The following is a 12,071-nucleotide window of genomic DNA, read 5'->3' as shown; positions in this document are numbered from 1 at the left end:
AATCAGTTCACGTCACAGTTGTGACCTTTTTTTTTGCCTGCAGGGCTAATTGTGTCACCCTAGTGCAAATCATATTTTGTGTGACACTTGTGACAAAAAAAAATGAGAGGCAGAGGCAGACCCCCCCTCTGCCTCTGACAACAGTGAGGCCATTTGCAACCTGTGCCAGAAGAAACTGAGTCGTGAGAAGTCCAACACCCACCTAGGTACAACTGCTTTGTGAAGGCACATGATGTCACATCACAAACGCCTATGGGATCAACACATCAGTACAAGCAGCACACAAACTCAAAGCCGCCATTCTCCTCCTGGTCCAGCATCTTCAGTCAGGTCAACCACTGCAGCCCTCCTTGCCCCCTCTCAACCATCCGCCTCTCCGTCTCTCGCCTTGAGCAGTTCCTGCTCATCTGCCCACAGTCAGGTGTCTGTCAAGTAGATGTTTGAGCGCAAGAAGCCAATGTCTCAAAGTCACCCCCTAGCTGGCGTCTGACAGCTGGCTTGTCTGAACTGCTAGCCCGCCAGCTTTTACCATACAAGCTGGTGGAGTCTGAGGCCTTTAAAAAAAATGTTGCCATTGGGACACCACAGTGGAAGGTACCCGGCCGATATTTTTTTGCACAAAAGGCAATCCCTAACCTTTACTCCATTGTGCAAAAGGAAATTATGGCATGTCTGGCACACAGTGTGGGGGCAAGGGTCCATCTGACCACTGATACCTGGTCTGCAAAGCATGGTCAGGGCAGGTATATCACCTACACTGCACATTGGGTAAACCTGGTGACAGCTGCCAAGCATGCAATGTGTGGCTCTGCAGAGGAGTTGGTGACACCGTCACGACTTGCAGGCAGGCCTGCTGCCACCTCCTCTACTCCTCCTACTCTATCCTCTTCCATAACCTCCTCGGCCGAGTCCTCTTTCACTGCTGCGTCTTGCTCCACATCACCGGCACCCCCCAGCTCCCCAGGAGCTATTCCACATCCCGGATACGGCAGTGTCACGCCATCTTGGGGTTGACTTGCCTCAAAGCGGAGCGCTCCTGTCGGCCCTGAATGCACAGGTGGATCAGTGGCTGACTCCACACCAACTGGAGATTGGTAAGGTGGTTTGTGACAACAGAACAAATTTATTGGCGGCATTGAGGTTGGGCAAGCTGACACGTGCCGTGCATGGCACATGTGTGTAATCTGATTGTACAACGCTTTGTGCATAAGTACCCAAGCTTACAGGATGTCCTGAAGCAGTCCAGGAAGGTGTGTGGCCATTTCAGGCGTTCCTCCACAGCCATGGCGCACTTGTCAGATATCCAGCGGCGAAACAACATGCCAGTGAGGCGCTTGATTTGCTACAGCCCAACACATTGAAATTCAACACTCCTAATGTTCGACCGCCTGCTCCAACAAGAAAAAGCTGTCAATTAATATTTGTATGACTGGGGTGCTAGGACATCATCTGCGGAGCTGGGAATTTTTTTGCCACGTTACTGGACGCTCACGCGCAATGCCTGTAGGCTCATGCGTTCTTTGAGGAGGTGACAAACCTGGTCAGTCGCACCGAAGACACCATCAGCGACATCATACCGTTTGTTTTCTTCCTGGAGCGTGCCCTGCGAAGAGTGCTGGATCAGGCAGTAGATGAGCGTGAAGAGGAAGAGTTGTGGTCACCATCACCACCAGAAACATCCTTATCAGCTTCGCTTGCTGGACCTGCGGCAATGCTGGAAGAAGATTGTGAGGAAGAGGAGTCAGAGGAGAAATGTGGCTTTGAAAAGGAGGAGGAAGACCAACCACAACAGGTATCCCAGGGTGCTCCTTGTCACCTATATGGTTCCCGTGGTGTTGTACGTGGCTGGGGGGAAGAAGATTATAACTTCCCCGACATCACTGAGGACGAGGAACGGGACATGAGTAGCTCGGCATCCGTCCTTGTGCAAATGGGGTCTTTCATGCTATTGTGCCTGTTGAGGGACCCTCGTATAAAAAGACTGAAGGAGAACGACCTGCACTGGGTGTCCACGCTACTAGACCCCCGGTATATACATAAAGTGCCTGACATGTTACCGCATTACTGCAAGGCGGAAAGGATTCAGCAGGTCCAAAATAAATTAAGAAGTATGCTGTAAACAGTGTATAAGGGTCATGTCACAGCACACCAGGAATCTAACAGGGGAAGAGGTGAAAGTAATCATCCTCCTCCCACGAACACGCTGGCAAGGGCAGGATGCTTTACAGACATGCTGTTGATGGAGGACACGTGGAGCTTTTTTTTTTTTTCAGAGTTATTGTTTTTTTTTATTATTATTATTATTATTTTTTTGTTTTTAATTTAATACATACAAAGTCCATTAATGCTTACATCATTATCCGTGGAGCTTTTTAAGTCCTATGCATCGCCGCAGCCCTTCGGGGTCCAACATCAGAGAATGACTTGACCGACAGGTAGTAGACTACCTGGCCTTAACCGCAGATATCGACACTCTGAGGAGCGATGAACCCCTTGACTACTGGGTGTGTAGGCTTGACCTGTGGCCTGAGCTATCCCAATTTGCGCTCAAACTTCTGGCCTGTCCCGCTTCAAGTGTCCTGACAGAAAGGACCTTCAGGGCAGCAGGAGGTATTGTTACTAAGAAGAGAAGTCGCCTAGGTCAAAAAAGTCTAGATTACCTCACCTTTATTAAGATGAATGAGGGATGAATCCCGAAGGGACTGACACTGAGCGATACATTTGATTGAACAAGGCCTGATCAGATGAGCTGCCTTGGGTTAAAAATGGTCCACACGCTGCTGTATTTTTCCTCTGAATGCCGGATGACTTGCGTGACTTATCCGCCACCAACTAGGGTTCAAGCCGCAATGTTTTAGGGCACTTTCTGCCTGGCGAAACAAAAAGAAATTTTTCTGGCCGCTGCTACAGCAGCGGCTGCAACAATACAAAATTTTTCAGGCATGTGTACATGCCTAATTTTTCTGGCCTCTGGTGCTACACTTTTTCTGCTGCTGCAATTTTTCCAGCCGCTGCTTTAATCTTGATTTGAGGAAACATTTTATTTTGAAAAGGATATCTCTGTGATTTTCACCGTCCTGCATCATAGAGTCTTCTGGACTTTCTGATAATTTAAACTTGAATTTTCCAAGCCGCAATGTTTTAGGGCACTTTCTGCCTGGCGAAACAAAAAGAAATTTTTCTGGCCGCTGCTACAGCAGCGGCTGCAACAATACAAAATTTTTCAGGCATGTGTACATGCCTAATTTTTCTGGCTTCTGGTGCTACACTTTTTCTGCTGCTGCAATTTTTCCAGCCGCTGCTTTAATCTTGATTTGAGGAAACATTTTATTTTGAAAAGGATTTCTCTGTGATTTTCACCGTCCTGCATCATAGAGTCTTCTGGACTTTCTGATAATTTAAACTTGAATTTTCCAGAGTGCTAACCATTACACCAAGGAACGCTTGTTGCGGGTGATTTTTAACTTACATTTTTAAAAATACAGAGAGGGATGAACTCTGTTTCTTTATTTGATGAAAAATGTTGTTTAGAAAATCATTTCTTTATTTGTTTCTCCGTCTTGCATTATAGAGTCTTCTGGACTCTTGGATATGCGCTTGTTCTTATTTTTCAGCCATGAGTACATGCCTAATTTTTCTGGTACTCTCTGCTGACATCTCTGTCCATTTTAGCAACCGTGCATATTAGATGTATGGTAAGGGTAGCATGGTGGCTCAGAGGTTAGCACTGCTGACTTGCAGCGCTGGGGCCTTGGGTTCAAATCCCACTATATGCTGCCTAAAGGGGGGCTCTAACTATGTGCTGCCTAAAGGGGGGCTCTAACTATCTGCTGCCTAAAGGGGGGCTCTAACTATGTTAGAATGATAGGTGATTTATGCCCTTTATGGATTAAAACCAGACTCTGCATCAACTATGTAATTTTCCATGGGAGTTTTGCCATGGATCCCCCTCTACACGCCACATCCCCCCCCCCCCCCAGCATGCCACAGTCCAGGTATTAGTTCCCTTGAAACAACTTTTAAATCACTATTGTGGCCAGAAAGAGTCCCTGTTGGTTTTAAAATTCGCCTGCCCATTGAAGTCAATGGTGGTTCGCCCGGTTCGCTAACAATTGCGGAAGTTCGCCGTTCGCGAACCGAAAATGTTATGTTCGCGACATCACTACTCTGCATATTAAAAATAAGAAAGGTATAAGTTAAAGAGGTCAGAATAGGGCATAATAGGGGCTCCAGAGGTTGCCACCACGATCTGAAACTATATACTGGAGTTCTCCTTTAACATATCTTCCTCCATTCCCCCCATTGTGCCACTATAGCTCTTCAGTCCTCCGGTCCAGTCTCCTTCCTTCTTCCATGTGCACGGATTGTTAGACTGCAGTCAGCGTATCGCAGGCCGCAGTGATGTCCTGCCGCGATCGGTGATAGGCTGAGGGTCATGTAAGGAGTCTGGGCCCTGCCTTCTCCCTGCTGCCTGGGCTCCTTACATGACACTGAGCTCAGCCTATTCCCTGCGATTCCCTGACTGCAGTGTGACAATCCGTGCACACGGAAGGAGACTGGACCAGATGACCAAAGAGTTATAGCAGCACAACGGGGGAGAGGTGGAAGGTGAGTAAAGGTTTGTATTTAGTTTTTTTCTGCAGCCCAGGCACAATAGGATGAAAACATTTTTCACAATACTACTCCATAAAGTATCTTAAAATAATATTGTTAAAATAAATTACCAATTTAGTCTAAATACTAGATACATTACAGTGCTTAACAATATGTAAATTGGTAGAAAAATCAGGTATCATACGATTCCTGTAGTCTACTCATTTATTGTGGTCAAGTAGATATTATAGTCCAGTTGTAACAATCATATTTGGCTGAGTTTTGCATGCTGCTCTCTGGTCAGTGAGGAGTTACAAGCACTGGACCAATTAGCTGCTGAGGTGGGGGATTTAGTTTGCTTTTCAGCATTCTGGCTGGGCTCTTGATTTGCAGTTCTGTATTTATGTAGTACTTTCTGCACTTGTTGCTGTTTTAATCCTGTGTATTTTTTTTCCTGGCTGTTATCCAGACCTTTCCTCCATTTAGTTCTTCATCCGAGTCTGACCCATTGCTTTTCTTGCTTTGCCCCTTGCCTTGTGTGTTTGAACTTCTGTTTTATATTGTTTGAACCTTATCCTGTGTTCTGACCTGACTCCAGTTACCTATGTAACTGTAAACCTGCCATTATATATTTTTGGTTCCCTGTTTTACAGTACCCTGTAACCCTGCAGATGTATATTCCTGGCTCCTTGTTTGTCAGTACTCTCATTAACACTTTGTGTCCTGACCTGTTTCTCTGACTTTCACTGTTTTGTATTTGTTTTTACTGGTCCAGCACAGGGACTGTCGCCCAGTTGAGAGTCTGCTTCCTAGGGCGGATTGTGAAGTGGGTCTGGTTAGAGCAGGGCCTCACAATTTCCTGCTCGATGTGACACTGGTTGTTTCCTTTCCATATTTAGTACCTCGTGTCAGTCGAGTGTTTGTTTACCTGCCTATTGATTTACGTGATATTTTTCTGCAGGTATACATTTACAGAATATATATATATATATATATATATATATATATATTTATTAGAGATGAGCGAACTTACAGTAAATTCGATTAGTTACGAACTTCTCGGCTCGGCAGTTGATGACTTTTCCTGCATAAATTAGTTCAGCTTTCCGGGGCTGCAAAAGGTGGATACAGTCCTAGGAGACTCTTTCCTAGGACTGTATCCACCTTTTCCAGCCAACCGGAGCACCAGAAAGCTGAACTAATTTATGCAGGAAAAGTCAGCAACCGCCGAGCCGAGAAGTTCGTGACGAATCGAATTTACTGTAAGTTCGCTCATCTCTAATATTTATTTTAATTTTTTTTAGAAAAGTATAGATGTGCTTTTGCATGAGCTTTATGTAGTTATTAGATCATCTGGCATGTGACTGTTTTCTGACAGTAGAAGGACTATAAGCTATGAAGAAACCTTGTGATATATACAGTGATCCCCAACATACGATGTCCCAGACTAGAGATGAGTGAACCTTTAAAAAATGTGATTTTGCTGATTCGCTGGATATTTCCAAAAATTTGGTTCGATACGAATTTATTTGCGGCTAATCTAAATTAAAAACGGCTATTTCTGGACTACAGAGAGCCTCAATAGGGGTGTAGAACACTTTGCTTTGTTCTAATACGCATATGGGCTGACATTTATCATTGTCTTTAGACTGTTTGTTGTGTCTAGAAAAGGCGCAAAAAAGGCACAAGCAGGGTTTATTTGTGCTTTTTTTTCACGCCTTTCAGTTTACACATTTCTGCTGATTTTGAGTTGCAATCCACTGATTTTGGCAATACACATGATATGGAAGGGTTTTATGAACTTCACCTTTTTGTGAAAAGGCGCAAAAAAAAGCGCAAAGCCACTGAAAAGTCTCAAAATTTACACCAGCCCAGACTTAGCTTAGCTTTTTGGTATATGTAAAGTTGAAATTTCAGAAAATGTGTATCTGCACAAAATGTATCAAATGCTCTGTGACCATTTAATAAATTTTGTGCTCCTTCATATTACCAGCACACACAAAAAAGGTGTAGAAAAATGCTTCACTTACAATTACAATGACAAATGCTGGCCATGGAGTGTGCTGGGGTAGTGAAATAATACTGTTATTCAGAATGGCATGCAGATTACAGGCATCGCTTTTAGAATCACTGCCGCAGAGCGTCACAATGACAGAGCCTGGAGGTGGCATCAGTATGAGGACACCATATAGTGGCTGAATGACACAGCATGGAGGAGTTGGCAGCATGAGGAGACCATACAGTGGTTAAATGACACAGCATGGAGGTGTTAGAAGTATGAGGAGACCATATAGTGGCTGAATGACACAGCGTGGAGGTGTTGGCAGCATGAGGAGACCATATAGTGGCTGAATGACACAGCGTGGAGGTGTTGGCAGTATGAGGAGACCATATAGTGGCTGAATGACACAGCTTGGATGTGGCTGAAGCATGGGGGACCATATAGTGTCTGAATGACACAGCCTTGAGTTGGCAGCAGCATGATTAGACACTAGGGCTTCACAATCCGTAAGATTAAAAGATGAATTTTGAAATTTAAATAGAAGATTCAGGGTAGCTAGTGCTGCCATAACCATAACATCACAGATAAGACTATGTTGGGGGATACCGTTCTGACGCTGCAGCTTAAGGAGGGTGTGCTTTGCGGTGTACGAGTGGCTGAATTGCATGCAAAGTTTCCTTCCCATTGTTAGGATGTCTCTCAAATGGGGGGGAACACTTCAGGAACTGCTTCACAACCAGATTGAACACGTGTGCCATGCAGGGCGCATGGCTCAGCCTTCCCAGTCACAGCGCATGCAAGATGTTCTTCCCGTTGTCAGTGACCATGGTTCCCATTTCCAGTTTTCGTTGAGTAAGCCATGCTCTGATTTCTTTACGAATGACTTTTAGAAGTTCCTCCCCTGTGTGACTTTTTTCACCAAGGCAAACCATGCCGTGCCCTGCACACATGGTATGCTGAAGGGCCACTGAGACTTGTCTGGGCAGTGGAGGCTGAGGACACGGTGGAGGATGAGGAGGCAGAGTCGCACACTGTCACAGGACCAACGGGCTGACAGTGTGGAGGAGGAAGCGGCGTGACCTGTCCAAGTTGGTGTTGCGGCTGTGCAGGAACCACATTTACCCAGTGAGCCATAAAGGACATGTGTTGTCCCTAACCATAGTTACAGCTACAGACGTCAGCACTGCCATCAACTTTGGTACACACTGACAGGCTCAAGGACTGGACTACCTTCTCTTCCAAAAAATTATGCAGGGCTTGTACTGCCTTCTTTGCAAAGAAATGATGGCAAAGAGTCCACCACTTGATAAGGGAGGGATTGCAGCACCAGCAACTTGGACAGGAGCTCATTCAGCTTCTGCGCCATTGGATGAGTAGGCGCATACTGTTGTGTCTTGGACATGGCTTCACCGATGGATCGTTGGCAGAATGGCTTACAAAAAGTAGGAGGAGCAGGAGCATCTGAAGCGACAGAAGGAGGGTATGACAGACAGCTCCCTTCAGCTGAGGTGGTGGAGCCTTCGCTGGCTGAAAGAGGGAGCGGCGTGCCACTGGGTGATGCAGCAGGCTGGACCACTACATCAGAGTCACGGTTCTCCCAGGCCGCTTTATGGTGGCGAAGCATATGTTGACGCAGGGCCGTGGTGCCAACATTGGGACCCTGGTCACGTTTCACCTTCTGCCACAGAGTCACATAGCCATCTTGCATGTGGCTATGTGAACCTCATCAGGATGCTTGATGAAAAACTGCCACGCCGCCGAGTAGCTGATTTTCCCACCAACAGTCTGCACCAATTGACTGCTACTGCCGCCGTCTCCAGGAACCCCTGTTCCACTACTACTAAGGTAGGCTGCCGCGAGGCAGGTGGTATCCCCTGAGCATGTTTGGCTCCAGAATTTCCACTTCTACCACCATGCTGACTGCCAACCATGCTACCACCTTGCTGGCTCAGCTGCTGCCTCATGGGGCCTCATGAGGGCAGAAAAATGCACAACAGTACGTTTAATAATCTTATTGGAGTAAAACACCAGCCGGTGATTACTTTTGGCTGTCCTTTTAACGTATGTAGGCCCTTGACAGATTAACAGGTACAAAATAGTTCCCTACTTAGATGTACGTATGTGGTATGCACTTATGAGGGCAGAAAAATGCGGTACACTGCGCTTAAAAAAATATATTTTAGTAAAGCACCAGCCGGTGATTACTTTTGCCTGGACTTTAACAGTATCTAGGCCATTGACAGATTAACAGGTACAAAATAGTACACTACTTAGATGTACACATGTGGTATGCAGTTATGCACTTATGAGGTCAGAAAAATGCGGTCCAGTTCGCTCGCTTAAAAAAACTTATTTTAGTAAAACACCAGCAGGTGATTATTTTTGCCTGGACTTTCACAGTATCTAGGCCCTTGACAGATTAAAAGGTACAAAATAGTACACTACTTAGATGTAGGTATGTGGAATGCACTTATGAGTAGTGTTGAGCGGCATAGGCCATATTCGAATTCGCGAATATTCGCGAATATATGGACGAATATTCGTCATATATTCGCGAATATTCGCATATTCGTTATATCCTCGTTTTATTTTCGCGTATGCGAAAATACGCGCATGCGAAAATTAACATATGTGGAAATTCGCATGTGCGAAAATTAGCATATGCTAATTTTCGCATATGCGAATTTTCGCACGCCAGTCTCACACAGTAGTATTACAGCCTTCTTTACACCACACAAGCTGGAAGCAGAGAGGGATGATCACTGTGATGTGTACTGTGAAGAAAAAAAAAATAAAAATAAAAAAAAAAAAACGAATATTCGTAATTACGAATATATAGCGCTATATTCGCGAAATTCACGAATTCGCGAATATGCGATATTCGCGAATAATATTCGAATTGCGAATATTCGCGAGCAACACTACTTATGAGGGCAGAAAAATGCGCTACTGTACGCTTAATAAATGTATTGGAGTAAAACACCAGCCGGTGATTACTTTTGGCTGTCCTTTCACAGTATGTAGGCTCTCGACAGATTAACAGGCACAAAATAGTACACCCTTTAGATGTGGGTATGTGGTATGCTCTTATGAGGGCAGAAAAATGGGGTCTAGTTCGCTTAAAAAAACATATTTTAGTAAAACACCAGCCGGTGATTACTTTTGCCTGAACCTTCACAGTATCTAGGCCCTTGACAGATTAACAGGTACAAATTAGTACACTACTTAGATGTACATAAGTGGTATGAACTTATGAGGGCAGAAAAATGCGGTACAGTACGTTTAAAAAAAAATATATTTTTGCACAACACCAGTAAATGGAGTTTAATGAAGCGATTCGTGCGATAGAATCGCGGCGATATTTGCATTCGTTACGAATCTAATATTTCATGAAATTTGTAACAAATTCAGGTTCATCAGCTTCTATTTGCTCATCTCTAGTCCAGACATACGATCATTTCAACATATGATGGTCTCTCAGAGGCCATCATATATTGAAGGCAGCATCAACATATGATGCTTCTGTGTGTCGGGGCCATCTCAAAAATGGCTATCTGGCAGCGCTGACTGCTTCAGCTGCCACTGGATAGCTGTTTATTGTGTCCCATGATCCCTGCACAATTATACTTACATGTAGCCCTATTTCCAGCAATTATATCACATGTATATGATATTTTTCCCCATATTTCTGCTATTCAGGCTTCATCTCTAACTTTCAGTCATCTCTGAGCTAGTGGATGGAGCCAATCATTTACTATAGCTCTCATATACTGCACACTCACACAGAAAAGATCCTAACCTTCTATTTCTTTTTTAGTGCACTCTGGGAAGAAGCCGCAGCATGGGGACATTATAGAGCAATATTGGGCATTAAAGAGCAGCATCTATTATGGTTAACTATTATTTCCTCCTTGCAGTCTCTGTTTGCTTCTGACTTTTTCCAATTTTCCATTTTTTTTCTTGTCCTTCCCCTCTCTATAGATTTATATAGGCAGCACTGAATTAAATCCCTCAGTGGGCTGTTAGTACTTGATGGAATTGGTTTAACCTGGAGGGACCCAACAGAAATGTAACCTCCATTTAAAATTTATTTAAAATTTCAGGTGATACACATCGTAAAAAAAAAAAAAACTCAAAACAGCAAGTAAATGTCCAGCAGACATAGTAAAGTGGGGGTAGGAAAATATATTTTGTTACCCTTTCAGACATTTTTTTATGTTCTCATAAGCAAGGAGTTTTTAGTTCCAGACCATAACCACAGAGTACGCTGGTTGAGGCCTCTTCAATTTTATAAACTCAAATTGTTTTAGGTTACAACTTCTCATCGAACCATGCTTCAAAATTGCTTTGAGGAAAGAAAAGAGTGGTACCAGCTGCTTACTTTATTGTTTATTCATGTCCCCTGACCTTCCAAGCAGAGGTACAACCCTGAGAAGAATGACCCTGTCACGATGCCGGCTGGCAGGTAGTGGATCCTCTGTGCCAGAGAGGGATTGGCGTGGACCGTGCTAGTGGATCGGTTCTAAGTCACTACTGGTTTTCACCAGAGCCCGCCGCAAAGCGGGATGGTCTTGCTGCGGCGGTAGTGATCAGGTCGTATCCACTAGCAACGGCTCACCTCTCTGGCTGCTGAAGATAGGCGCGGTACAAGGGAGTAGACAGAAGCAAGGTCGGACGTAGCAGAAGGTCGGGGCAGGCAGCAAGGATCGTAGTCAGGGGCAACGGCAGGAGGTCTGGAACACAGGCTAGGAACACACAAGGAAACGCTTTCACTGGCACGATGGCAACAAGATCCGGCAAGGAAGTGCAGGGGAAGTGAGGTGATATAGGGAAGTGCACAGGTGAAGACACTAATTGGAATCACTGCGCCAATCAGCGGCGCAGTGGCCCTTTAAATCGCAAAGACCCGGCGCGCGCGCGCCCTAGGGAGCGGGGCCGCGCGCGCCGGGACAGGACCGAGGGAGAGCGAGTCAGGTACGGGAGCCGGGGTGCGCATCGCGAGCGGGCGCTACCCGCATCGCGAATCGCATCCCGGCTGGAAGCGGAATCGCAGCGCCCCGGGTCAGTGGATCTGACCGGAGCGCTGCAGCGGGGAGAGTGTAGCAAGCGCTCCGGGGAGGAGCGGGGACCCGGAGCGCTCGGCGTAACAGTACCCCCCCCCTTGGGTCTCCCCCTCTTCTTAGAACCTGAGAACCTGAGCCTGAGAGGAGCAGACTTTTGTCTAGGATGTTGTCCTCAGGTTCCCAGGATCTCTCTTCAGGACCACAACCCTCCCAGTCCACTAAAAAAAAAGTTTTCCCTCTGACCTTTTTAGAAGCTAAGATCTCTTTGACAGAGAAGATGTCCGAGGAGCCGGAAACAGGAGTGGGAGGAACAGATTTGGGAGAAAAACGGTTGAGGATGAGTGGTTTAAGAAGAGAGACGTGAAAGGCATTAGGGATACGAAGAGAAGGAGGGAGAAGAAGTTTGTAAGAGA

The sequence above is a fragment of the Hyla sarda genome, chromosome 1 (assembly GCF_029499605.1).
Source record: "Hyla sarda isolate aHylSar1 chromosome 1, aHylSar1.hap1, whole genome shotgun sequence".
In the NCBI taxonomy this organism is placed as follows: domain Eukaryota; kingdom Metazoa; phylum Chordata; class Amphibia; order Anura; family Hylidae; genus Hyla; species Hyla sarda.
The sequence above is the reverse complement of the archived record's forward strand: the minus strand, read 5'-3'. Positions refer to the sequence as shown.